We start from the raw sequence: 27,076 nt of genomic DNA, 5'->3' as shown, positions 1-27,076 counted from the left end.
CTTTGACAACACAGGAAGCTGGGCCCGGCTCGAGCTGGCTGGGGCTCTCATAAGGATGGGGTCTTCCCCTTCTCTGAACACCCCCAGGGAATGCTGCTGTCCTATCTGACAATGACAAGGGCAGCTCAGGCAGTGGTGGAACAGGAAGTGGGGACAGTATGTGGCCAGGGAGGTGGGGAGGGGTGGGGAGGCAAAGTCAGCCCAGACTCTGGTCACCCAAGCGGGTACAGGGCTTCTGGGGAGAGAGCCCAGGGTAAGCCCTGTCCTCCAGACTTGGGGAGGACAAGCTGGGCCAGGTGCACAGGGGATGGCCCAACGGGCCCCAACCAGAGCTGTCTTTGGCCTGGCTGGGTGTCGCCTTGTGGATGTCCCCTTCCCATCCAGAAGGGTGCTGACTCCTCGGTCCTGGAGCGCCCAGGGCCCCACACAGAGTAGGTCCCTCCCCACACAGCAGCCGACCGTCGTCCCACAAGGTGCCGTCTGGAGGAAATAAAACACACAAACCGGTAGACACGATGGTGTCGCAGGTGCCACAACACGGAAATGATGGGGTGGGGGGTGGGCATGGGGACGCCTGGGAGGGGGTCGACCTCGGAAGAGGTCTCCTTCCGCAGTCACACCTTAGCCCAAAGGAGATCCAAAGGAGGGAAGCAAGAATCCTACCCTAGGCACAAGGTCTCAGGCAGACGCCGGCTCTCCGGCCCCAACTGGTTAAACAAACTCAATCTTCTTCCTATTTCCTGAAAAGGGGCCCCCTGGGTTGCGGGGAGAGGCCCAAGAGGACTGACATTTATGTAAACACCCACAATGAATGAAGTGGGGGCTCCACACGCACTTATAAGGGGTTATAAGGGAATAGAAAGGATCGTAAGCACATGGGGGCTTTTTCTCCCTCGTCCCCTAACAGGATTTTCCATGAGGGATCCAAACCAAATTCCGATCGGGGCGCTGTCTCTACAGCCAGAAACACACAGGCTGGGCGGCACATTTTTCTCCAGGAAAGGAATTTCAAACTGCTCTTTGGTGAGCAGAGATGCTCCCCAAACCTCTGACAAAAGCTGGGAAGACTCCCCAGCAGAGAGGAAGCGGAGAGGGACCAGGATGGAGTGCCTGGAGGCAGAGGGATGGGGGGGGACGAGAGGACACACATGTGGGATGAAGTTTCAGCAGCAGATGGCGTGGCCCCAGAGCACCTCGGCCCTCCCAGCACTGGGGCCCTCGGGACGCGCTGGGCCGGCCTGGGATCTGAGTCTGGGGCATTCCCCAGCGTCTCAGCTGGAAGGCTCTTCGGATGGCAGGTCCCCGGGTCCCCGTGGGGCTGCTTCCTCACCCCTGCTCCTTGACAAGGGGTGGCGGACCGCTCCCCTCCAGCGCGGTGCACCCGTCCCAGCCCCCACCCGCTCGGGGAGCAAGCCGCACCCCCCACAGCGCCCGGAACCCAGACAAGACGCCGCCGACTCCCCGACCCACAATACCACGTCGGATCCCATGTTTCCAGCATCTGCCGAAGCCAGTCTCCCGCCCAGCCTCGGCCCCAACGGCTGACAATCGGTGCGGAACAGTTTTAGGAGGCGGCGGCCAACCCGAGGCCCCCCTCCCTTCCAGCCCGGGGCCTCCTAGAAATCAGGGAAGCCCCCTGCGAACGGGAAACGGGCTCCAAGAAACTCCCGCTGGAGGAGGACCTAACCACTCAGCCAAGCTGGCCAAATATTTACAAAGAGATAGCTGTGGACGCACAAAGCCCCTTTCTTCTGCTCCGCGGCCGAAAATCTGGGCCCCGCGTGGAGACCGAGCTCCCACCACCCCTCTCCCGGGGACCCGGCGCGGTCCGCCGGCCGCAGGCAGGGGGCCCGGGGAGGCGCCGCTCTGGGCCCCGTCGCCGTGCCCTCGGGGAGCCCCGGGGCGGCCGCACCACCTGAGGCCCCCCGCCACCGGTGCGAGGCTGCAAGGAACAAAGGGAGCGGAGGACTCACCCCAGCCGCGGCGACGGGCTGCGCTGGCCGCCTGAGAGCGCGGCCCGCCCACCGGGTCACATGGCTCCGAGCCGAGCAGAGGATCAAAGGGGCTTTGTGGCCGCGGAACAAGGAGCCTCCCAGAGCGCGGCAGAGGTAGGAGGGACCGCCTGAGAACCGAGGCTCGGAGGCAGGGCGAGGGAGAAGAGGGGCCCCCCCCCACCCCCGGAGGAGGCCAGGGGCGCCCGGCTGCAGGCCTGAAGCCAACCGGGCCGTGCGGGGTGCATTCCGTGCCTGAGAAACGCCAAGGAGCTGAGCCCCCCAGAGGGCTTGAGTCATCCCCAAAAGGAAAGGGCCATGGGGTCCGGGAAGGAGAGAGGGCAGGAGGCGCTCACCTGGACTCCCAGTCCAGCTGCCCTGGCCAAGAAGTTTGTGAGCCGGAGAAGCCTCCAGTCCCTCTCCCCCGACTGTCCTCCTGCCCAGGTGAGATAGGACGGGCGTGCAGGGCAGTGCCAGGAATCGGACACGGCCCGGGGGTGCCCCCTCTCCCTGCTGCCCCGCCCAGCACCCTTTCTGCCAGGTGAGCCCCAGATGGGTCCCAACCCCATCCAGCTCAGATGGCACAGCAGACTATTGGGCAGGCCTCCCCCCAGGGCTGCAGACCTCCCCAGGAAAGCTGTCAAAAACCAAAGCTGGGGCTGTTCCAGGGTCTGGGCATGGGGGCCAGAGCACAGCGAGCCCTGTGTGCCACCCACTGCCTAAGGCCACGGTGACAGACTCACCCCCACGGAAGAAGCAGCACAAGGGGACCATGGGGGGGCTCGGGAGGGAAAGGTGGGGCCAGCCCAGCTTACCCCAAGCTCTGTCTTCTTCCTGGAGCCTAAGGACTCGGTTTTCGGGGAGCTGGGCTGCAGCTTCTACAGCCTAAGGGCCCAGGCAGTGAGTCACCCTCCCTACAGACCCTAGGGATGGGCTAGGTGGTCCCCAGAAGGAGGAGCTTGGGAGCCACCCTGTTTGGGGTTGGGCCTGGGCGCTGGGATCTGCCAGACCCAGCCTATGCCACGACCTCTGACCCTGACTGAGTCACTCCCAGGCTCAGGCGGGGCCAAGGCAGCCAGCCCCAGACCTACTCCCCACTAGGGGAAAGCTCTTGCTGGTGTTGGGAAGTTGCAGGGGCAGAGGGCGAGAAGTTCAAGTGCAAAGGAGTCCTGAGTGACACCTGAGCAGGTGGCCACCCGTGGGAGGAACAACCCGAGCCCGGCCCCTCCTCCCGAGGCATTCTCTCCTTCCCCGTCCCCACTCACCCCCATGGCTGGTGGGTGAGCCCCACCCCACCTTCCAAGCACCCAGCCCACTGGCCACACTGGCAGGCTGATCATGTCCAGCGGGTCCTCCCTCCGGTTCTCAGAAGCCAGATCTCCCTAGCAGCAGCCACTGGCAGGCCAGCCTGGCCGCTCCCACTCCAGATGGCCAATTTCCTCCCCAAGGCCTCCCGAGTCTCCAGGTTTGCCATAATGGCCTCGGGGAGGCTGGCCTCCCACTCCCTTCCCCTCCCCTCAGAGTGCAGAGCTGCTGCCCTGGGTCTCTGGGCCGGGGGCCAAACACAGGCAGCTTCCAGGGGAGGGACCCCGTGTCCAGAGTCCTTGTTCCCATCTCAGTGCAAGGGAGGGCGGTGCAGGACCTGAGCTGAGGGCCTCAGAGACACGCCAGGATCAAGGTCCCCTTCACTCACATCAGCTCTGGCTCATTACCCAACCCTGCGGGACCTGACCTTCCCCACCTGTGAAACGGACACGATCACCTTACAAGAACTAAAGCAGGACGTGACGTTCAAGCTGGGAAGACTGGCCGCTCAGAACCTAGGCTTCTCTTTCCTCCAACAAGGTGGTTTCCTAGGACAGGGAAGAGGGAGGGCCCAGCCCCTCCAACCAGCCCCCGCCCAGCCTGCTGGGCCCTTGCCACTGGGCCCTGAAGGACAGCTCCGAAGGACAGCTCCAAATGACAGCAGGAGCGACTCCTGTCCCACCCGGTGTCAAGGCTGACGGGGAACCATGGAGATGCCACCTCCCAGCTACGCCTGTCCTGTGGGCGGGGCCCCTGCTTCCCAGCGTTCCCCTTGGAACCTCTCACCTAGACTTGTCCCCTAGGACCCACCACCCCCTTTCCTGGGCACCACATGGGCAACCTGCCAGCTCTCCAAGGCCACTGCCTGCCCTTCCTCTTCCTCTCTCCCTCACCCCTGCAGACCGCTGGCCTGGGGCGTGGCCTGGGTGCTTCCCACGTGTTCCCTGGTGCATCGCCCATGGGATGGGGGTCTCCAGAGCACAGGAGAGGGAACCCCTGGGCCTCACAAGATGCTCAGCCCAGGGGTGGGGGGTGCTTTTCTGATGAATTAGCTCTGCCCCCGGGGCCGGCCCACACACAGCATCTACCGGAATGGCCTGGAGCCCACACAGCCGCCCACTGAATCCCCAGCAGAAACAGAAAGCGAGGCCCCATAAGCACAGCACATCTGTCACTGGCAGTAGCCACGTTTAAAAACGTAAGAAGAAACAGGCGACATTTAATGTATTTTACTTAATACAGCCCAAACAGTACAACTCAACAGGTCACCCCTCTAAACCCTTTCTATTTTTTTATTTTTAAATTTTTTAAAAAGAATCTGTTCATTTGAGAGAGAGAGCGCGCACAAGCAGGGGGAGGGGCTGAGGGAGGGAAAAGCAGGCTGTGTGTGCAGCAGGGAGCCTGATGCGGGCTCGATCCCACGACCCCGGGATCATGACCTGAGCCGAAAGCAGACACTTCACAACAGAGCCACCTGGGGTCCCAAAACTTTTTAGACATTTTACACTCTTCTTCCTTTCTGTACTGAGCCTCAGAAATTCAGTGTGCCTCGTGCACTCCCAGCACCCCCCTGGTTTGGACCGGGCACATTTCTTTTTTTCTTCTTTTCAGGGTTTATTTATTTATGCTATTTCTACACCGCATGTGGGGCTTAGACTCACAACCCTGTGATCCAGGGTTGCACGCTGTCCCGACGCAGCCAGCTGGGCACCACCAGTCAAGGCACACTTCATGCGGTCAGCGGCTGCTGCGGCTACTGTGCCGGCAGTCGTTGGGAGTTTCTCGATCGACCCAGGGCTCCAGGTCCTTGGGGGGCAGCTCACTGAGACCCGTTATCTGAGCACTATACCTCGCTCTCCGTGGTGCATGCGCAGCCACGTTTGGGGGTGCTAAGGGATACAGCTTGATGGGAGCCACAGTAGCCTCTACTGGATCTCGAGGACCGCTGATCCCTACCTCACACCGCCCCCCTGCCGGGGACGTACTGGGGATGTGTCTCCCAGATTCTACTACCACAAAGAATACAACTTCTCCAAAGAAGTTACTCTGCTGTATTTGGGCTAAGCGTCAGTAAGACCACCACCGGTTTCTGGGGTCTCTGTCCCATCTGGCTCACAGGTGCTCAGGCCAGGGTGAACTCCTGCTTCGAAGGAAGACCACCGCCCAGCCTCGCGCCTGTCTCAAGCAAGTGATGAGCTGGGCCGTTTGAGCGTACCCCCCTGCAGCCCGGACTCAGCAGCTTTGCTGGTGGAGGCTCCAGAAGCCTGAAGTCATGCAGACTTCAGGGAGAGACGTTGTCTGGGGCCAACTGCAAAGGGAGACAGGGCAGCGTAGGGGGAAGCGCAGGCAGAGACCCCAAGAACGGAGAGCATGGGCCGGCGGAGCCCCCGCAGGCCTCTCCCCTTCCGAGCCGGGGCATTCCACACTCTGACTTCCGTGCACCTTCGTCCTTCCAGTAACCAACTCGTCCTGCCTCTGTTTACCGGCTGCAAAGTCACACACAGCCACGCAGATCAGAAAAAAGAGTCTATAAAGAGCAGACCGGGGGCCGCCAGGACGGGTGGGGGATGGGAACTGACCGCTTAATGGACATGGGGTTTCCTTTTGAGGGGATGGGAATGTTCTGGAACTAGATCATGGTGATGCTGCCCAACCGTGTGAATGTGCTAAGTGTTACTGATGGTGAATTTCATGTTCTGGGCGCCATAAAAACAGACCATGAAAACTACACTTAAAGGAAAAAGTCTAATGAGTCCTTTCCTCTCCGCAGGGCACTTTATCGTGTTATTTTGTACCTGGAGACCACAAGGGCCCCGAGGCAAAGCAGGGGCGCTGGGGGAGACGGAGCAGTGTCCCCTGCCTGGAGCCTGGGGAGGTCCCCTGATGTGGCAGGAGGGACTCGAGACGCAGAGACTATCCTGGGTGTCCTGTGGGACAGTTGAAGACTACGGGGAAGGTGACCACGTGACGATGGGAGCAGGGACTGGGTGCCGTGGCCACGAGCCAAGGCCCACGGGCAGCCACCAGCGGCTGGAGCGAGCACGAGGACATACCCTCCTGGGGCCTGCCCACGGCACGCCGTCCGTAGCCCAGTGACCTGATCCCAGACCAGGGCCTCTGGAACTGCGGGACAGTAGGTTTTCCTATTGCCTAAGGCCACGGTAATTTGTGGTACTCTGTCACAGTGGCCCCAGGACCCTCACACAGCCCTGTAGTCCTGACTTGAGCCAGAGTAAGGTAGGAACTTCCACCTTCAATCGAGGAAACAAATACTTAGAGCTGGAGGAAACCTGCTCCTGGCCAAGGCAGTTCAGAAGCACGAACAGGATTACCTCCCAGCCCTTTGGAGGGGGGTCTAGCTCGGGTTTTCCAAGGCTGTCACTTTCAGGACATTCTGGCCCCCTTGCTGGACAACAGGCTGCCATGTGGGGCGGGGGAGGGGAAGGGGTGCCACGGTGACCCTGACAAGGATGCCTGCCGGGGGCCCAGAGTGAGCAGCACCCACCGCCCTCCCTGGGGGCCCCCCGCCAGAACAGTCATCAGGGAGTGGCGGCAGCACAGGACAGGTGGCCTGCAACAGGGTTCTACTCTGAAAGGGGAAGGGGGACAGTTAGGGCAGGCTCCCACCTCCAAAGGGGCCACCTGGGAGGAAGGCAGAGTCAGGGGGTGCCACCCACCCTGCCATGCAGGGACACCCACGTGATGATGCCCGAGACTACCCCCTCGGGTGCAGGGCAGCGGACAGGAAAGGAAGTGGTCACGTGGCAGCCTCCCTTCCCCCCAGCCCCACAAGCACGCATGCCCCGGCGCACCCCCGCCCCTGCTTTCTCCTGCCAAGCCCAAAGCGGGGTTGTAAACACGACACCCAGCCCTCCCACGACCTCTTTTCCAACCCACCCTCCCTGGATGAACCCCCATGGGATGCACAGATACTGGCCATCAAAGGCCAAGGAATAAACACCCTTCCCTTGGCTCTGCAGGCGGTTGCTGGGCTGCCCTGCACACAGGGGCAGGGGAAGGGCTGGGTGGCGGGTCAGCAGCGTGGGGCCCCTGGGATGGACAGCCAGCAGATGCAGCCACACACCCCCAGGGGGCAGGGAGCCCACACACGCTCTTGCTGTCCTAGGGTGGGCTCCCAAGGGGCCCAGAGCGAGGGCTCAGGCAAGCCTGGGGGACGGGGGCTTGCAAAGTCTCTCTCGCCACAGAGCAATGCTTAGCAGGCTGGTGGTTCGGTCCTATCTGGTTGACATCTCTCTTCTGGTTCCTCTGCAACGTGACCGAGGACGACAGCCCAGGCTGCCTCCGATCTCAAAAACCAGGCCCCTCCCTTGGGCCCAGCTACGATCTCCTCCAACTGCTGGCCTTCTCCCCACCTCTTAACAGTCTGTCTGCACTGCGGTCCCATCTTCCCATCACCTGCTCACGTCTTAACCTCTGCCGTCTGGCGCCCGCCCATCTCACTATTTAAACCAGCCTCCTGAGAAAATGCTCAGCACCAACATCCAGCTCCACCAGGCTGGCACAGATGAACGGCCCCTCCTTCTGGAAAGGCACTGCCCAGGGTGCTATCCTCCCCTTGTCCCCCAAGGCAGGGCTTTCCACAGCACAGAGGGGTCTCTTCTCCATCCCCAGACTCAGCCAAAGACGGTGTTCCCAGCTCAACCACCTCTCACAGCACAGGCCCTGCAGTCTCCCAAACCCCTCCTAAAAACCCCACCCCTGTTAAAAATCACCGCCTCTAGGAAGCCCTCCAGATGCCCTCCCCCAGACTCGACCACCCTTCCGTGCTTCTGGAGTCACACCCTGATCTGGAGCACTTGCCAGAGGGACTTACTCACCCCCTCCTGGTCTCCTAGGTAGCAGATGCGTGTTTATGGAGCTCCGTGGCAGGAAGGCCCCATTTCCTCCTTTCTAAGAAGCATGCGCCTCCCACCTCCGCTGTCAGGTTGCCTCTTCCCCTCCAGGGCACCTTAATACACATTTATTTCTCCCCTTGAAGAGCTAACATGTCAACAGGGTGTCTTGGAAATTATGTGATGATATCTCAACTCTCAGCAGCCAGCTCTGCTCTGCCTGCGGGCATGAGGGCCACTGGGGCGGATCAGGGAAGCCCCAGGCCCACTTCCAACCTCGCCCACCCTCTCTCGAGAACCCACGAGCCCCGGGGCCGCCCCGGTGACAGCCAGCCAGAATTCTAGATGCCTGGCCACGGAACAACCGGAACCCAAACCCTGCGCCAAGTTTCAAAGACCAAGAGACCCCAAGCTGTCTCGGGCGGGCTCTCTCCGGGTGTCAGGAGGGCGGGCTGCCGGGTGGGGGCGCTCCAGGTTGGTGATATGTGCAGCGGCCTCCACGCCCTCCCCGAAACAAGGACGGAAACCAAAGCCCAGCAGCTGAGACAGTGGGATTGGGGGCGGGGCGGGGGGGCGGGGCGGGGATCAGGGTTGCGCAAGGCTCTGAGACCGGGGCTGTTTGACCTCTGGAAACAGGTTCTCCATCCTAGCAACACATCACTACTCTAAAGAGGAACTTCCAAAAAATACAGAGGCAGGGCCTCACCCCAGCCATTGAGGCCACTAATCCAGGGTTGGTATTTTCTGAAAACTTTTCAGGGGACTCTACCGAGCATTCTGGGTTGAAAAGCACCGTGTGCGGAGCCTGGTCACTCCGTCTGCCTTTGGCTCAGGGTCCTGGGATCCAGTCCCGCTCCCTCTGCCGCCCTTCCCTGGCCTGTGCGTTCATTCTCTCTCTCAAATAACTAAGTAAAATCTTAAAAAATTTTAAAAAAAAAAAAAGGCACCATGTGGGTCTGACAGGTGCAGACACATGTCTGGAATCTGGCGAGATCCCGGGGTCTCTGCCGAGAGCATTCTGAGCCAAATGTACAAGAGGCACGCACAGGATGAGGGGGAAGCTGGGGGGTCAGCAACTCCTTCCACTGTCCAGAGAAGGCCACCCAATGGACAAGGCTCTTTGATTTCCATTAAGCTTCTCCACGCTGCCCGCTGCCCGGCTGGGACTTGGAAAAGAACAAGACAAAAAGGAGACCTTGGGAGGGGTCCAGGGGACATCACTGTGGCATAGTGATTCTGAGGAGCCATTTGAGCCCCTGAAATCTCTTAACAGTCTAAAAGCAGAACTTCCCAGAAGGACTTGGCTGTCACCAATCCCCTGCTCTCAGCAACCAGGCAACACAGACTTCATCACAGAAGACAGGAAAGTCTTCACACCAGACCTAAAGAGACATTCACAGAACTATCTACTTCCCATCTATTCTCCTAAGGGCCACTTATCTTTCCAAAAAGTGATTTGTTTTCCAGTAAGTGTTCTTACCCCTCTGGTGATAGCATATAAGCTTCATTCTAACTGCCCCTTGGATCACATTTTTTCTGTAAACTCCTATACCTATGTGATTAAAGCTGTCTTTTCTTTCCATACTGTGGCTCTTGACATTTAATTGGCCGGGGGGGGGGGGAGCTCCTGCAGTTTAATTTGCAGACCTCTGGTACTGAACCTAAGAGGATAGAGGGTAAGTTTTTCCTTACCAGCACTCACAAAACAAAAACAAAAGCAACCCCTCTCTTCACTACAAATCCATGTTTCCCCACCCACAGCCAACAATTCAGACCTGTTTCTCAAAGTCTGTTAAAGCAGGAAAATTTGTTCTGCAGGACGCTTCCGTCCGAAAAGGTTTCCACAAATATTTCCATCAACTGCTCTCCTCTTTTAATGTTCACAAGTATTTATTAGCATACTAAAAACTATATTCTCTAGAGTTTTGCGTTTTTTGGTTTTTGTTTTTTTTGTTTTTTTTTTTAGTTTAAACTCTTTATTTCCTAAACTTGTCGGGCCATGGAACCACTTTGCACCTTTAATTCCGATTCATGGTCCCAGACAGAACATAGTTTGGGAAACACTGGTTTAGGCTTCTCAGCCTGCCAGCCCTCTGCTCTGGTTCCAGGCCAGACATCAGATCGGTTCCAGACTCCCGGACAAAGCTGGGGTGGGGGCAGAGATCACAAGCCCCACAGGTTGGATGGCTTGCCCGAGATCTTGGAATAACAGTTTTAAACCCAAATTCCAAAGTTACCAGAGAACACAAGAACGTGTCACAGCAGCAGCATGTTTAAAGGCAAAAACTGAAAATGACGCGTGTCCGTGGAGGAGAGCACAGCGAATCGTGGTTCGGAGCCACCCGCCCGCGACCCTCCGGCAGTGAATATACACCCAGAACTACAGGCCCCCGGGGGGGGGCAGTGACCTCACATTTCCAAACACAAAAAGCCACCCAAGGATGCTAATATTTCATACCCCCAGTTGTCCAACGTGCACAAGACCACACCATGGTGCACGACTGAGAGGAACACAGCAAGAGACATGCGGACGTTCTAAGGCCCACGTGGGAAGGATGCGGGCGTGTCAGGTGGGAGGAAGGAACCACGGCTGGTTCCTGCGGCCGCTCGGGCCGGGCGGAGGCACGCGGGTGTTCATGGTCCTTGATGGTGCAGGTTTATTAAAAGCTAAAGAACTCTTTGGAGGACCCTGGGGAATAACAAGGCGTGAGCTTCTCTGTGACTGACTGGCTCAAGGCCTGATAACGTCCCTGAGCCTCAGTTTACTCACCTGTAAACCGAGGCAACAAACCCATTTGCTCATCAGCTGCTTGCAAGGTGCCTGCTCGAATTTCCTGCCCTCCCTTATGGGGTTCTGGGCAGGATGATAATGAGTTTACAGCCTCAAAGGGCTTTGGAAACCACATGAAGCGCCTCGCCGGGAGAGGGGGAGCCCCCCACTCCAGGCCTGTTTTTGTGACCTGGCAGAAAGCATCCCAGCCAAAGGAAACCTTGTTTTTTCCTTCAGGGCAGAGGCCTTGGTCTTGGGCCTGAGGTCTGCCGGCTGCTCAGGCTGACATGAGGCTTCTGTCAGCCCAGACCCACTGTTGGGGGGGGCCCTGAAGCCCCCCACCCCTTTAGCACCGACAGGGGCACAGGTGAAACCACCATCCGCAGCAACGGAGAAGCCTGTCTGAACTGGGCATGAGCCAGCCCTGCTCTTTCCTCTCTCCCCCCAGAAGCAGGAGCTCAGGAAATTCGAGGCTGTGAAGCAGCCCACACATCACCTCCGGCTGTTTATTCAGAGTGGGGACGCTGACCCTCCCGGGCTCACGCCACAAGCCCCAGCACCCCGTAGTGCTAGACCCTCCCTGTGCAGGGGGGCTGGGGGGCCAGTGATCCCTCCCTCAGAGGAGCCTGTGGTCTCAGGCACCCCCCCCTTTGTATTCCATCCCCCACACACACACACACACACACTGAGCAGCTGAGAGACTCTGGGCCAATTTCTCAAGCTCCTGGCAGGGGTCTTCCCAGCCACAGAAAGGGGAAAGGGTCCTCCCATCCCTGGAACCCGAGAAAGAGGCAGAACGTGCAGAGACCAGCACCAGCAGGTGCTCCAGCACCACGGACCGCCCACCTCTTCCCGGCACGGGCGCGGGCGTGAGGCCGGGAACAGCCCGGAGTGAGCATCTGTGGCCAAGATGCACGGGGCTGTGAGCTGGAGATATAAACAGGAACAAGCAGAAACTGCCGGTGCAGAGAGGCCGGAGCATCTGTGCTTTCCAACCCTAACAGGGCGCCCACAGGATCTCTTGGGGGCATTTCTCTTTTAAAGGTACATTTAAAAAAGACAAGAAAAAAGGATGAATACACAATAATCAGTGAAAGAAGGCAAAATAAAATACATTAAAAAGAAATAATGAAAGCATGCCGTCTAGTGCCCTTGGGTAAGCGCAAAACCAGGCACCATTCTTTGGGGAACAGAACATTTCTGTCCCCCGACTGTGACGGAGAGCACACGAATCCATACACGTGGTAGAAGTTCGTGGAACCACAGGTCAAAACAACGAAGAGCCCTTGAAGCTGGTGAAAGCTGAAGGTCTGCAGCTGAGTTCACACTAGCTCACACTGAGTTCACACTGGCTCACACTGAATTCACACTGGCTCACAGAGTTCACACAAGCTCACACTGAGTTCACACTGGCTCACAGAGTTCACACTAGCTCACACTGAGTTCACACTAGCTCACACTGAGTTCACACTAGCTCACACTGAGTTCACACTGGCTCACAGAGTTCACACTAGCTCACACTGAGTTCACACTAGCTCACACTGAGTTCACACTGGACCACCGTCATTTCCTGGCTTTGATAATGACACGTCACGAGGGAGGACGCTGGGTAAAGGGCACGGGACCTCCTTTCTAGGACTTTTGCAACGTCCTGTGAGTCTAGAGTCTAAGACAATTTCAAAATAAAGTTTTTAAAAAGTACATCAAAAATGTAACAGGCTGTGAACACGGACCACGATAGACAAGTCGGAAACGGGGTATTGGAGGCTGTCTTCCTTCGTGTCCTCGTGCGGTGCGTGTCGCCACAGTGCCCGGAGCCCAGGCTCTGTCCTGGGTGCGCGGACCTTGGCGGCTCAGATCTCATCAGGGAGGATGGCGGAGCCCAGCGAAGGGTCTGGCAACGCCTGAGAACGGTTCACCCAGGTTGTTCCCAATGGATCCTAAAAGCGGCCCAAGCCTCATGAGAGGAGCCGGCAGGGACACCTGCACGCAGATGTCAAGAGAGGCCGAGGGGCAAGTGATGAGGCCGGAGGTCCCCACTGTGCTAAAGTGTCACTCCCAGCTGTTTCTTCCGGGTCCCAGGATTGGATGATCATACGGACTTGCTCAGCGGGTCTCCACTCTGCTCAGAAAGGGATGGTGTCGTGGCCAGAAAGAGCTTGACTCTTTCAAGCTGCTGGCCTCAGGGTGCCGATGGGGAAAGGCGGGCGTGGCAAGGCCAGTCACCGAGGTCTCCGGGAGCCCCGGGCAGTCTGGAGGCACCTGCAGGAGGTGGAGGGCAGCGGCGGTGTGCAGGGGAGGCCCCCCTCGCCCATGCAGGGCACCTGGCCCTTCCCCAGCCTCAGCCAAGGCATGGGCTCCCGGCACTGTAAGGCGGAGGCCGGTGGCTCAGGCAGGGCTGCGGGGAAGGGAGCAGAGGCAGCAGGGGCGGCTCTTCCAGCTCCCCCAGGCCCACCAAGTCTGCTCCCTGGCGTCCGCTAACCACGGAGGACAGGGCTGGAGGCGGCGAGCGGAAAGCCTGGTTTGAACTCCCTGCGTGCCCCTGACCCTGGCACTGAGCTGCCCTGGGGTCTCCCTTTCCTCACATGCACACCAGGCAGATGAGCCCCAGAGTCTTTTTCAGCTACAGAACGTTCAGGGGGTTTAAAAAAGGCCACAAGAATGAGGCAGGCAAGCCAGCTCACACCCCTGCCTTCACCTGGAAAGGGGAACCCACTGCTCCAGTGGATCCCCTCTGGCCCGGCCTGGCGGAGCCGTCCTGCCCACTCCGGAGCAGGGAGAGGCTGGGGGAGCCCAGCGTCTTCCGGGGCTCGGGACACATAGAGAATTCGCCTGGAATCTTTCCAGAAGAAGATTACCACTTCCTGACTGTATCAGCTTCCTGTTGCTGCTGTAACAAACCGTCACAAACTCTGTGACCTCCAACACGTATTTGTCATCCGACAAGGTTCTGCCTCTCTGGGCCTCTCCCTTCCTCCTCCCTACGCTGAGGGAGTGGGACACTCCCGCAGACGCCGGTTCTGGAACCCAGCTGCAACCCCAGCCTAAGGAACACTTGGTTGGGGACATTCTCGACGTGCCATCCCACGCCGCGGCACCCTGGCCTTCTCCCTGGTGTCCGCCCACCCTGCAGGGGCATCAGCAGACTTCAGCGGCTTCCCGGGCCAAGGCGGCGGCCCGGAAGTGGCTTCTGCCCACACCCACCCCAGCCTCTGCAAGAGAGGCCGCCGAGGCAGCAAAACAGGAGGCCGTAGGTGGCAGGGGCCAAGGAGGCCGGGCCTTTCCCTCCAGCAGAAGCCAGGGGAGCAGAGGCACGTGACCCCAGCCCCGGGTTCTCAGGGCAAGGGGCGCCCAGGGACAGGGAAGCAGCAGCCCCCCAGCTCAGCCATGGGGGGATGGGCAGGGGCTCTGGCCCAACAGCCCCCACCCCAACTCGCCATGGCTCCAGCCCAGGGCCTCCCCGCCCCCGTCCCCACTCCGCCCTCCAGGGAGAAAGTGAGGCCCTCGCATCCCAAACCCCAGTAATGAATCCCACACTCATTCCACCCTCTGCTCCTCCACCTTCCGGGCTCACTGCGAACAGCTGGCCTGCAGAAGTCAGTGGCCGGGGTGCCTGTGCCTGTGCGGAAGAGCTCGTTCTCACTGCCTCCCCCACCCACCCCTTCCTCTGAAGAGGCCTCCGGTCCTGCCCTTTCCCTGGGAAAAGCTGGAGCAGGAGCCCCAGCCCTGGGATTCATCATTAACCCTTTCCTGCCCGCCAACTTCCTGCGGCCCCACCCCCTCCCACCACGCTGGGAACCGGAGGCGGACGGCAGAGGCCGACCAGCCGGTGCCCGCACCTCGTACATAAAAACATACACAGTCAAGGCCAAGAACACACACCGTCGGCCCGTACAGTGCTGGCTTTCCTGCGGCCAGGCCTCCCTCCAGGCTCTCAGCCCTGCCCTGGGGAAGCCGTGTGCGGACTCCGCAGGACACGGAGGGCCCCAAGAGGTTCCTGCCTCACCGAGGACATGAAGGCAGGGCTCTGATGCCAATGTGTGCAGATTCCCACACCTGTGCTGAAGGCAGGACAGGTACGCGGCCAAGGGAAGCCGTACCCAAAGGAGCCGACCGTGACTGACTGTGGTCATCAGCCCAAAGGCTGTCTGCGCCCCTCAGACACCCCATCGTGCACGGATGTCTTTCTGGAACGACACGTGGGAGACCAGGCCACACTGACCAGGGACCTCTGGACCCTCCAGTCCCACTCCAAGGGTGGGCTGTTCCACCTGCAGACAGGCCTGTTCGCTGGCCTGGGAGACAGGATTCCAGCTCTGCCACGAACCTGCTGGGTGACCCTGGCCAAGTCACTGCATCTCTCTTGGCCTTGGGTTCTCCGCAAGGTCAGAGGTCCAAGGAGGGTAGGGACAGGGGCTCTGGAGTCAGGCTTCCTGAATTCAAACCTTCTCTCTGTCGCCCCCACCAGCTGTGTGGCCTTGGGCAGGTTACATAACCTCTCTGTGCCTTGACTTCCGCATCTGTGAAATGAGCATCACAGAATTGACTTCCCAGTGCGGGAGATCAGATGAAAGGGGATACACCAGGTAAAGCGTCCTATGGCCATGCAGGGTCCCCGGGAAGCCCAAGTCACCACGAAGGGACACCAAGACCACTGTGCCAGTCTTTGGGGGCCCTGTGCAGCCTTGGCAGCTCGAGGCCGCCGTCCACAGAAGGTGCTACCCACCCGCCTGTCTTCTCTCCCCTCTGACAGCCGCTGAGATGCTAGAGCCCAGCCCTTGTTCCCGGTCACCAACCACGCCCTGAGCTGGTAACCACAGATGCCCCAGGCCACAACCCTCAAAAGGTGAACAATGACCTCATCTTCAAAATCGTGTTGTTCGTTCCTTCCTCCCTCCTCCGAACAAGCCTTAGCCTCCAGTGGAAGAGAGAACACCAACCCCTCCAGGCCAGGGTGGGGAGTCCAGGAATTATCTTCCAGAAACCAGGGGCTTGGCAGGGCTTCCGGCCTTCCCTGGGGGCTACCCTCCCCACCCTGCCCCTCACACCACCTCCTGGGGGGGGGGGGAGGACAGGGCCCCAGCCACAGCCCCCCCCCCCCCCCCCCCCCCGTGTGGCCTTGTTCTAGGGAAGTGAAGAGAAGCTGCCCAGAGAGGCTGGGGACCTGGCCTGGGAACCCCAAGCTGAGGGGCCTTCCTCCAGCAGAAAAGGGAGAAACTCAGACACACGGAACAGCATCAATTCGGTGTTCTACGGCACCAAAACCTACACGCACAGGCAAAATGTCTGGTTTCTGAAGGCCAGCAGGCTGGGGGGCGGGGGGGGGGGGATGTGGCGGGGGGAACCCAGGGTCGGAGGGGGGGAGAGGTGGCGGGGGGAACCCAGGGTCGGGGTGGGGGTGGGGGGTGTTGCGGGGAAGACCCAGGGTCGGGGGAGGCCCCACACAAGCTCTGCTCTCCTCCACTGAGCTGCGGGCGGAAGGACTTAATTAGTACCATACGCGGAGCAGAGCGGAGGGGAGAGCCGGGGGGAGGGGCAGGAAAGGAAACCAACCACGAGGGGCAGGAGGGGGACCAGGAAAGAGCAGGGAGCACTCCCAGCCAAACCTGCCGGGAGGAGCAGCCAGGCCTCTCTGACCCCCCCACCCCCGCCGTTTTTTCCCCCCCCCCCCCCCCCGCCGCGTTTGTATCTACAGCCTGTCCCCAGGACAGCTGGATCCGGCTAGGAGGGCCGGCTCAGCCAGCCCTCTGCAGCCCCAAGAAAGCCCGGTCAGTGCCTAGGGCCACAACTGCTGTTTTTCCAGCACGGATGGGCGGTGGGGGGTGGGGCTGGGGGGAAGGGGGACCACAGCAAGGTCCCCTCCGGCGGGCAAAACCGGGTCCTGCCTCACTGGCTCACACTGATGACCCGGGTCGCCCCATCAGGAAGGAATGGCCCCGAGGTGCCCCGTGTCTACGCGGACACCAGCAAGAGTCAGGGGCCTCCTCCCTGCTCCCTCTGCTGAAGGAGGATCTCTCAGTTCAACCCCCCTTTCCCAGCCAACCCTCGTTTAGTTCAGGGATGCACCTTCCTCTCTGTTCAGCCCTGAAACCCCTCCTGCTACAGGGACAGGAGCCACGGCGTCTCAGCTGGAGGTCAGGGGCTGGGAGACAAACCCTGGGATGAGGGGGACACGACGGAGCACACAGAGGGGCTTTGAAGACGGGCCCCAGCTGCTAGCAGGGGTGGGGGGCAGGGCTCACAGGAGAGGGCCCTCCTGCCTCTGAACGCTGGGGCGTCTGTGACCACGGGGGACCAGCTGACAGCACAGTCACACCAGAGGACAAGGACGGCTGATGGGGCACGCTCTGGAGTATCCCAGAGCTGCCCGTTTCTGGGCTTCCCACTTTGCGCTAAAGTACATTTTCGGGCCATGTGGTTTGGGGTTTCTGCCTCACGGCCCCAAAAGCACTGTGGGAGCAGCTGAGAACGCGGCGGGCCCATGAGGTGAGGGAGGGAGGACCCTCGGCGTCAGAGCAGGGAGGGTCTAAACTTGGGAGAACCAGGTCCCTGGCAAAGAGCCATCAGACACACACCCTTCCCCACCCCACCCCACTGCCCCCTCTCAGAGCCAGGACTCCAGGGCAGGCTGCCTCCCCCTGCAGAACGGGGACTGAGCTCTGGGGACAGGCTCCCAGTCAGTCGATGTTCCTACAGTCCCTCCTCGACGGCTCCCAGAGAAAGCATTTCATCTACAGTCGTCAGCGTCCCGAGATCCAACATTCCCAGGACCGCAACTACGAGAAGAGGGAAGACTGACTAAGAGCTTACGAACGGCAGGCACGGTTCCCAGGGCTCCACACGCAAGCCCCTCGGGTCCTCACAGCAACCCGACTGGAACCCTCCTGTGGCTCTCCTCCTTCAACAGGTTAGGAAATGGGGCACAGAGGGGCTCAGCCACCTGTCCCAGGTCACACTGCGAGAAGGGGTAGGAGCCGGCCCCGTTCCCTGCTGGCCTCGTGGGGACCGGCTGAGGAGGGAGTGGTGGGCAGCTGGGGCCGTCCCTGAGATCCTCGTGCTCTCCCCGGAAACCCCAGGATCTACCCTAGTCCTCAGCTCCAGGCCTGGCACCTCCAAAGGTGAATGAATGAAAGACAGCCTGACAGTGGACAATGGACAGTGGACGTCACAGACCACGATGGCAGGACTCCTCGAAGCCCTCTGTGCGGATGGACAAAACCGTCTCTCACGGAGATCTCTGGAGTGTTGGTTTCTATAAGCCCATTTCACAGATGGGAACAAAGTACTTTGGCCATGCTGCCAAGGTCATGCTTCCAGAAGGTCGTCCCCGCCCAGCATTGTGCCTACACTCCTGACCACACCACTCACAAAAAAATCCCACAGAATAAAAAGAGAAAGCATCCGGGGAGGGCCCAGCCCTGGTCTGCCACCCCCCTCTGCTGAAAGCTCCCCAGCCTGTTTCCAAGTCCCTGTGGCCCCAAGATGGTCCCCTGACTTTGCACACTGTCCTAGAACAAGTGGGCCCAGTCTTTACAAGGCCGGATGCAGGCAGGAGGAGGAAACCCCCCCCAGGAGGGAGCACACTTGCGTGTGGCAGAACGAAGTGTCCGATCCCATTTTTGTGTTTTTTGGGTTTTTTTTTTTAACTCATTTGTATTAAGCATATGTTTAGAAAGACAGCTTGGGGGGCGCCTGGGGGGCACAGTGGGTTGAGCCTCTGCCTTCCGCTCAGGTCATGATCTCAGGGTCCTGGGATCGAGCCCCGCATCGGGCTCTCTGCTCGGCTGGGAGCCTGCTTCCTCCTCTCTCTCTCTGCCTACTTGTGATCTCTGTCAAATAAATAAAATTTAAAAAAAAAAAAGACAGCTTGGAAGAGATGCAACTATCAGTGAGCATATTCTCTTGAGTTTTCGGATTTAATTTTCTCTGCCATGAGTTGGCATAATTTTTAAATCACAAAAGATAAGGGTTGTTTTCAACCAGGAAAACAGATGCTTCACAGCTTCTCAGCAGCCCCTACGAGGGCACGCTGGCTCGGCTGGCCAAGCGGGCGGAACGTTCCAAAGAGCTGTCAGCCAGGCCCGGGGTCCTCTTGCCTCCAAGGGCAGGAGCAGGTCCAGGAGCCACCGACGGGACACACAGTGGGGGCTCCACAGGCCCTACCTCGAGGCCCCGACCCGCTGGGCTGCACAGAGGATGTGGGTTCAGCTGGAGTTTGTGTCAACACAACTCTGCTCCGTCCCCAGCCTGGTGGGGACCCCCCACCCCACCCGGTGTGACAACCCCAGGAAAAATGTTCGCAGGGAGGGAAGCCACTGTGGGTGAGATCGGAGAGACTTTCCAGGGAGAGACAGATCAAAAGCGCTGTGCCCACTCCTCCCAAGGACCCGCAACCTCCACTGCCCCCTACTGACCAGCAGCGACTCAGGGGGGAAGATGGGGCGGCGTGCCCAGGGAGGCTGCGGGCACACGGAGGTGGGGAGTGGGGCTGGGGGCACAGGGACGGGGCAGGAGGGGAGCCTCTTACCCAGGGCAGTTCCCATCTCCAAAAACCTCATGGCCCCCAATTCCTCTATGACGAAATGAGGCCACACAGGACTGGACACCCACTTCCCAGGTGGGCAAGTGGCTCTGCCCGCACAGCCCACCCCACAGACTTCAGGTCTGTCTCCAGCAGAGCAGACCGTGGCCACCAGCAAAACCCAGAAGCACCCTCCCCCAAGCCCAATCTCCGGATACGACGACCATGTGCAGCGGACAGTGGGCGAGGTCGGTGGCGGGGGGGGGCCTCCATCCTGGGCTAGTGAGCCTCCCACGCAAGGCCAGCCCGGGGCCACCTCCGACGAGCTAGCCCCGGCAAGGCACAGCCACGGTCTGCCGGGCAAGCCTGGGGAGGCAAGCTGCGAGCCATGGGGGAAGGAGGGCCGGCACACTCGGACCGGCCGAGGGCTTGGCCCCACGTCCACCCCAGGCAGGTGCCAGGACGTCGGAGGCGCCCTTTCCTCCTGTAGAACAGGGGACGGCATTTATGTCACAGGGCAAAGCCGGTCAGTGGCTGGCTCCATCAGATCACCCACGACTCCGCAGGCAAATGCCAACAGAGTGGGTGTCTGAAGCCTGGCCCCAAGGCTGCCCACCTCTCTGGGTTGTCCCTTCAAAACCAAGACAGCAACACTGGCCTGCTCCAAAAGGTCACTGAGGGGTCACCTGCAGCGGCCAATGTCAACCACGCCTGGGAGACAGGCCAGCTTTCCCCGAATCTTGGGCCTGCTGCCCCCACCTGCCTCAGGGGTAGGGACTATTAGTCCTCCTCTTCCTGGATAAGGAGACCAAAAGGTTCTGGAAAGCACCCAAGGTCACCCACCGCAATGGGCGCATGTAGCTCAGAGCCTACGCTTTTGTCTACTACGCTCATCTCCCCCAAAGACAAGGCACACATCGTGGTTATGCTTTGTCAACAGCCCCGCCCACACAGGCCACTGGGTCAGGTGGGCCGGCTGGGCCATCCTGTGTGAGCTCTGAGGCGAGGTCAGCCCACGTACCTTGTTTCCTTGCCAATGCCCCACCCTGGCCATGCAAAGGCCCTGGGGTCAGAGGTCCAGCTTAATCGCCAGTACCTGCAGTGTGACTACAGACAAGTGACTCAGTCTCTCTCTGCCTCCTGGGTTGCTGCGAAGGCCACAGGAAAGGCATGGAGCGCTCTGAGCCCAGTGGCTGCCGTGCCAGAATGGCTGGATAGCTGGCAGCCAGTCGTGGGGTGGTGAGGACAACAGTGACAATGAACAGATCAAGCCAAAATGGCGAAGGAGCCCAGGGATGGGGTGCTGATCCGACAAATGAGTGCCGCTGGCATCACGAGCAGAGCTCCAGGCGCAACTGGGGCAGGTGCCTTCCTGGTCCCCCCGTCCGGCTGTGCCCCTGGCCTCCCCATGTCCTGGTGCTGCCTGCCCCAGCAGGTATGAGTGGGTCTCCTGCCAGGACTGGGGCAGAGGCAGGTAGGCACAGAGTGGGGACCCCCCCGCAGCCGGAGGCGGACACTGCCAGTGCAGAGCAGACATCTTCCCTGTGGCCTCAGAATCCTCAACACAGCGCTTCAAGCAGCCATGACTGCCGGGCCAGAGCCAGACCCATAACCAAAGCACACTCACAGTACCAGCCCAAAAGCTAGAGCCAGGTGGGCCAGGGAGGTGGGGCAGCCCGACTTGGCGGACGAGAGCCCCGGGCCCTTCTGCCCCTTCTCCACCTGTCAGTCCACCCACCCACGCTGCACTTGGTGCCCTGGAAACACCTCCACTCACCCTCTGCTTGGTGGGCTTAGGGCTGCCCCTCCTGGGATCCACCAGACAGCAAGCCACACCCACAGGTGTCATTCCCACCTCGGGCCTCTGCTCGGGGAGCTCTGCCTCCCTAGGCATGCCGGCCCACGGGCATGTGGGACTCCCGCTAGGCACCAGCCCGTGGCAATCCACTTCCCGGCACTGTCTTCGTTGCTTCCGGCTTCGCTGCTTGGCGGCTGTCTGCTGAGGTCTGACAATACCCCTTGGCCTTCTACCCTAATCTCTGCCCCAAACAAACTTTTCACTTTTCCAAGGCCCACCAAACACCACTCCCTCCAGGAAGTCTTCCATGACTAGCTCCAGCTAGAGGGAACCTCCTTTCCTGCACTCCCCTACTGCTCAGTGCCCAACAGGCTCAACTGAGCATGGAGGACGAGCCCGTCCCGGGGACACGAGCCGCTTTCTCCTGCCCTTGTGCAGTGTGTACGCTGCATGTGGGCAGCAAGTGACAGATGCGTGCACACCCCCCCACTCACGCTCACAGCAAGTGACCCACTGCTGTGAGAGAGCCACTTTAGCTGGGGTGGCAGGGGATGCACCTCTCAGGTGGTGGCATTTAGGCAGGGACCCAAATGAGGCAGCCAGGAGAAGAATCAGAAAAAAGATGGCCCAGGAAAGAACAGAGTGAAGTCTCCGTGGGGACAAGCCTTTGTGTCCCAGGGGCAGCCAGGGCCGGGGGGCAAGATGCCAACAACCGGGGAAGGGAGATGAGTGTCCCATGGACAAGGGGTGCCCACTGGGAGGTCTGAGGCACAAAGTGATCTGAACCGTCCGGGAACATCACTACGGACCGCCAGAATCACAGTGTCAAGCATCACGCAGTGACCCGTGGGAAGGCACAGGAGCCTTGCAGGACGGGGGTGGCAGGGGACGGCAGGGGGCAGCGCAGGGTAGACGGTCATTTCCAGATGCAGCAACTGCCTGGGACGTTTTGGAGACAGCTGTGTGGGGCAGATGATTCCACTTTCTCAGGCCCAGGCAGCTCCCAGGGTGTCACTGTTTCCTGACCAGGAGGCCTGAGGTGTGGGCCCCGAAGGAAATGGCCAATTGTGCTGGAGAGTGTTGGGCTGGGAGGGGTGCCCTCCCCAGCCCAGGACCCTCCGCTCAGCCTGATTCACTGGTCCAGGTTCCCTGTGTGAACACAGAGCTTAACTTCTCAGCGGGGACTGCCCCGGCACGACCCAGAACCATCACGTCCCAGCTCCTCCTCCCGCAGATTCGGACCGTCATGCAGGGACGCCTGGCTCTGCCCAGGATCAAGTGGCCGGTGGCCAGTGGCCAGCAGACCCGGGATCGCCCCGCAACTTCTGGCTCTGAGCCAGACAGACAGTCTCTCTCCTCCCACAGACCACAAGTACAGTATAAATGCCTACCGGAGGACTAGGGGGGATGGTGGGTGGACGGATGGGACAGGTGGTCAGGGAACTGACAGGGCCTGTGCAGAGCTGGGCCACATGGAGGGACCCCCACACACCCCACCTTCCCCCGTTGAAAGTGGAGGCCGCCCCTGTGTCAAGTGGGCGCTGGGCCAAAGTGAGCTCTGACTCCATTCCAGGGGAGTGGGGCCCCCTCCCTGCAGGCTGTTCCTGGCACCCCGCCCTCCCCCAGAGCAGCGCCGGCCTGCACCACATGACCCAGCCTGGGAAGACCGTCCCAGATGTGGGAGGTCGTGCGGACTGGGGACTGGGGACTGAGCGTGCGGGAGAACCAGCTGCACAGGGAGCTGGTCCGGCGGCCTCCGGAAGCCTCCAGGCTTCGCAAGCCAGACTCCAAGGGTTTGCCGCCATAGGCCCTCTCCCACTAGGAAGCAGACAGCCCCGACCCCATACCTGTGGGCTCCAGAGCTCCAGGAGAGGACATGTGGCCTCGTCCTCGGGGTGGCTGCCCGCTGGGAGTAAGACTCCAGCTGCAGTCCCTTCCTCTCCTGGCCCCAGTTTAGCGATGGGGACACTGCGCTGGGGCTGCCCGGACGTGCCAGGGACCTCGGCACAGCTGGCCAACCAGAGGCTGGCAAAGGGGCAGAGAAAGCAGGCCCCGAGTGACAAACCTCCTGGGGCTCTGGAGTCCAACAGCCGCGTGTTCCAACTCCAAGCCAGCATCTGCCACTTCCAGCTGTGTGGCCTGGGTAAGTTTTTCAACCTCTCTGTGCCCTGCTTCCTTCTCTACAACACCTAACAGTCAGTGAGTGTTTGCTAAGGTTGCTGCGCAGATGCGTCCCATGAAGCAGTTGGAGAAGCTTGGAGTCCAGCACTTGGAGCAATCACGGTGATTAATGGAATCTTAATAAGGGCTACGAGGAGAATGACAGCCTCCCCACTGTGTCCCTAAAATGGAAACAACTCTGCTCCCAAAGCAGCAGAGAGCCGGCCAAGGGCAGGCTCCCAGGTCTGGCTTCAAGCCTCGGTCCCCTTTCCGAACACTGCCTCCTCCCCCCGCCCCGACCCCAGTCTCCGCTTGCTCGTCTGTGGGCAGGCCCCACCCTCCAGAGTAGCTCATGGCTGGCACCTGCTTCCAAAGCACATGTTGGGACTTTCCAGATCTTTCCTCCCCTCTCTCTGACCTTCCCCTACTCAGTTACCCCCCCACACACTTTCTTACTCACTCTCTCCTTTCAGGCCTGTTCAAAAACAAACGACGCAGGCCAAGTGTGTCAGCTGGCTCCCTGGAGAAGTTTCTGGGCAGAAGGAAACGCGGCCGCTCCAGGGGGAGTGGCGCTCAGAAGGGTTACTCACTGCAGAGCCAAGATCTCACGGGCCGCGGGGTCACAGGGCAATGATCCAGGCCAGCCTGGCCCCCAACTCCCCGATGAGGCACTAGCCAGGGGCCCCGGCACTCCAGTCTCTGGGGCAGGAGACTTTGTCCCCACCTGGTCACATGGTCCCGAACACTACATCCAGGGGACCCCCCCGCCGACGACCCCCCCAAACACCATGTGCACAACACGCTCAGAGGGGCTACAGCTCCTCACAGAAAACCACAGCCCAGTCCAGGGGCCAGTGAGGTCTCAGATCCTACAGCTGTCACTCGGGGTCGACGCTGGAGTGGGGTCCTGACCAAGACCCCAGGGGCACAGGTTGAGAACTGGAAGCCACAGGAAGGCGGTTCACAGCAGCGTCGGCGAGCTCCCCTCCCTCCCGAGGAGCCTCGGTCCGAAGGGCTGGGTTTGGGCCTAGGAAGCTGCATTTCAGACTCAGAACTCTCCAGAGCCTGGACAGAGAACTTGGGCCCAGAAGGCGAGGGAGCCGCGGTCTGCCAAGGAGCAGCCTTCTGCCACCGGGAAGCCTCATGCGCCATCAGCCTCCCCGTGGCTGCATGCGGCCAGGGGCCTGCTCCCTGAGGGGTGAGGATGGATGGTTTTCCGGGGGGGGCCCAGCACCCCCTGGGCCCTGCTCTCACCCCAGCTTCTCCACCTCGCATCCCCAGGCAGAACTCTGGGGGCCGGCTCCCAAAGCCCAGAGACCAGGGATGAGGGCACCCAAGGACAGAAGCTCCCCTCCCAATCCTGGGGCCATGCTGACCCGCTGGCCCCCCAGAACGCCATGTGGCCTCACTCCTGTCCTGGTTCCCAGGCCGGGCGCTGACAGGAGTGCAGACCTGCGTTTCTGCCAGCTTCCCCACCTGACTAACAGTCCCGATGGCCTGGGCCACGGTGTGCAGGGAACAGGGACAGGGCCTGTGCTGTTGCTGGTAACACCAACCAAGACCTGAGCCGGGTACCCACACACCGGCATGCAGGCCTCTGAAGCAAGCATGGAAGATGCCAGTCCGAGGGGAAGACCCACCGCTCCCCCGTTCACCCTGGAGAGGGGCAGGAAAGCTCCGTCCTGGCCCAAGTCGGCGCCTTGCTCAGCCCCATCAGGAGCGGGGAGAAGTACCCCAAGCTCCAGGTACATCTGTGACCCAGGCGAGCCTGTGGAAGCCATCAGTGCACGGGACAGACGACCCGCTCTGGGACCTGCAGGGCAGGGAGGGACCTGCTGCAAAGCCTGGGGTCAGAGCTGGCAGGCGGGACGCCAGCGTGACATCCAGTTTTAACTCAGCCTCTCCCCAACCAAGAAGGCGCAGCCCCACCTGCGCCCAGCAAAACCTCCCCCACTCCTAGCTGCACTCGAGGACGAGGGCAGAGCAGAAAGACGGAAGCGAGCAGCGGGGCGGGGCAAGAGCCGGGCGGGGCGGGGCTGCATGTAGGGTGGGCGGGGCAAGGGCGGGAGGGGCGGGGCTGCGCGGCCGCCCCGAGCTAGGGGGCTGGCTGGAGCCGTGGAGAGCAGCCACGCGGGGCTCCCCGCAGCTGTGATCCAAGGAAGAGGAATGGGGCTTCCAATCTGTTCCCACTCAAGCCCCTGACAAGCGGTATCTTATTTCAAAACCAAGCGCAGCGAAGGGGCTGGAAGAGGACGGGGAGTACCAGAGTCTCTCCTTTCTAAACGGGGTTTTCTTTCATCATCTCCTGGCGCCTCGCAAAAGAAAGCAGCAGAGGGAGGGTGCCAGCCCGGGCTCCTCCGCATCCCAGCCAAAGCTTGGGGCAGGGGCGCGGCTTCACGCACTGGCCCGGGTCCCCGCGCAGCTCCACCCCCACCCCTGCTGCCCGCCTCCCGGGCCAGCCCAGGACCCACGCTCTTCTGGGATGCTCTCCTGGGATTCGAATCTGACTGTGAGCAGTTGCCCGGCCTCAGGCCAGAGGCTGGGTGTCTCTTGGACTTGCTTTCCTAATCCAGCAAATGGGATAACCAGAGAAACCTTGGCCAGAGGCTAGCCTTGTCACGTTGCAATTGCGGAAGTTATTATCAATCCTCCGGGCTGAGATAAAGATTTCTCTAACTGCAGTGACTCTGGATGGAGAGTCTTCCAACGCCCGAGTCCCATCAGTCCCACCCAGAAAGCGAGGTGCCTGGGCCAGATAAAGTGCCTGGGGGGAAGGGAAGAGGGAAGGAAAAGCGAGGTGGGAGGGGCAGGAATGTGCCAGAGGGAGAGGGAAGAGAAGCGGGAGGGAAGCGGGCGGGAGAGGGAAGGGGAGGACCCTCCGGGAACAGTGCCTGTGGAACAGTGCCTGTGGAACAGTGCCGGTGACCGTGCGACAGGAGGAGTGCTCAGACTGCACGCCCCCCCAAGACTCCTCTGGATACTGAGGGTCTGAACAAAATCTCCATCACTGGAGCCAAGTGTCTCAGCGGTTTGCCCGCACTGGTGTGGGGGATGCAACCCAGGCTTCTGTTTAACATGGGGGCACCGCCAAGGCCAAGGTGGCTGGGCGCCCTCCCCTCCCACAGAGAGCAGAGTGCTAAGAACTGCCAAGAACAGGCACGCATGATAAGCAAGGCTTTGGGCAGAGGGAGACTTGCTGCCGAATTAAATCTCAGGGCATTCGGCTTCTCACTCGCTGAGCTGGGCTGCCTCCCCAAAACGGAACGTCCACTTCCAGCGTCGGCCCTGGTAAGCCACAGGCAACGGTGTGGATGCAAGGTGGGCCCCCGCCCCACAGTGCCTGCACCAGCCTAACCCGCAGCTAAGACCCCCACCCAGCACCGCCACAGAAGAAGGTGGGGCCCAGCTAGGAGGCTTATCTCCTGCCCCGGGGACAGGGGAGGAGCCACCCTCCTCCACCCCCGCCTCCCCAGCCATGCCCCACCCCAGAAACCCACCACCCCTTGACCCTCCCTCCGCCCCCAGTCTGAACTCACCCGGGGCAGGTGTCAGGGCCTGAAATCCAGGCAGCCGAGGAGGGTCAGTGGCTTGGGGGCCTTGTTTTAGGAGATGCCTCAACCCTCAGTAACCTGAGCCCCTGTGCCGGGGGCCTGCTGCCTCACCGTGCTGTCCTTCCTA

The 27,076-nt window shown here is 60.6% G+C and overlaps 1 protein-coding gene and 1 long non-coding RNA gene across 7 annotated transcripts in view; one reads left to right on the top strand and one right to left on the bottom strand.

The window, feature by feature from the left end:
* The window catches only part of SEPTIN9 (septin 9), a 144,609-nt gene that overhangs the window by 29,540 nt on the left and 87,993 nt on the right, over positions 1–27,076 (bottom strand). Inside the window, exon 1 of one of the 6 annotated variants that reach the window (XM_032320131.1) lies at positions 1,974–2,049. The exons of the other annotated variants lie outside the window; for them this stretch is intronic. The gene's annotated coding sequence lies outside the window, so the exon portion shown is untranslated. Of the gene's footprint in view, positions 1–1,973; positions 2,050–27,076 lie in introns of those variants that run through there. 6 annotated transcript variants of the gene reach the window in all.
* LOC116577217 lies at positions 2,158–6,024 on the top strand. Its single transcript, XR_004280450.1, has 2 exons — positions 2,158–2,435; positions 4,908–6,024. It is a non-coding gene; the product is annotated as an uncharacterized LOC116577217 (long non-coding RNA).

This window comes from Mustela erminea, chromosome 18, assembly GCF_009829155.1.
Source record: "Mustela erminea isolate mMusErm1 chromosome 18, mMusErm1.Pri, whole genome shotgun sequence".
Classification (NCBI taxonomy): Eukaryota; Metazoa; Chordata; class Mammalia; order Carnivora; family Mustelidae; genus Mustela; species Mustela erminea.
This window is presented reverse-complemented; position numbering and strand designations above follow the sequence as displayed.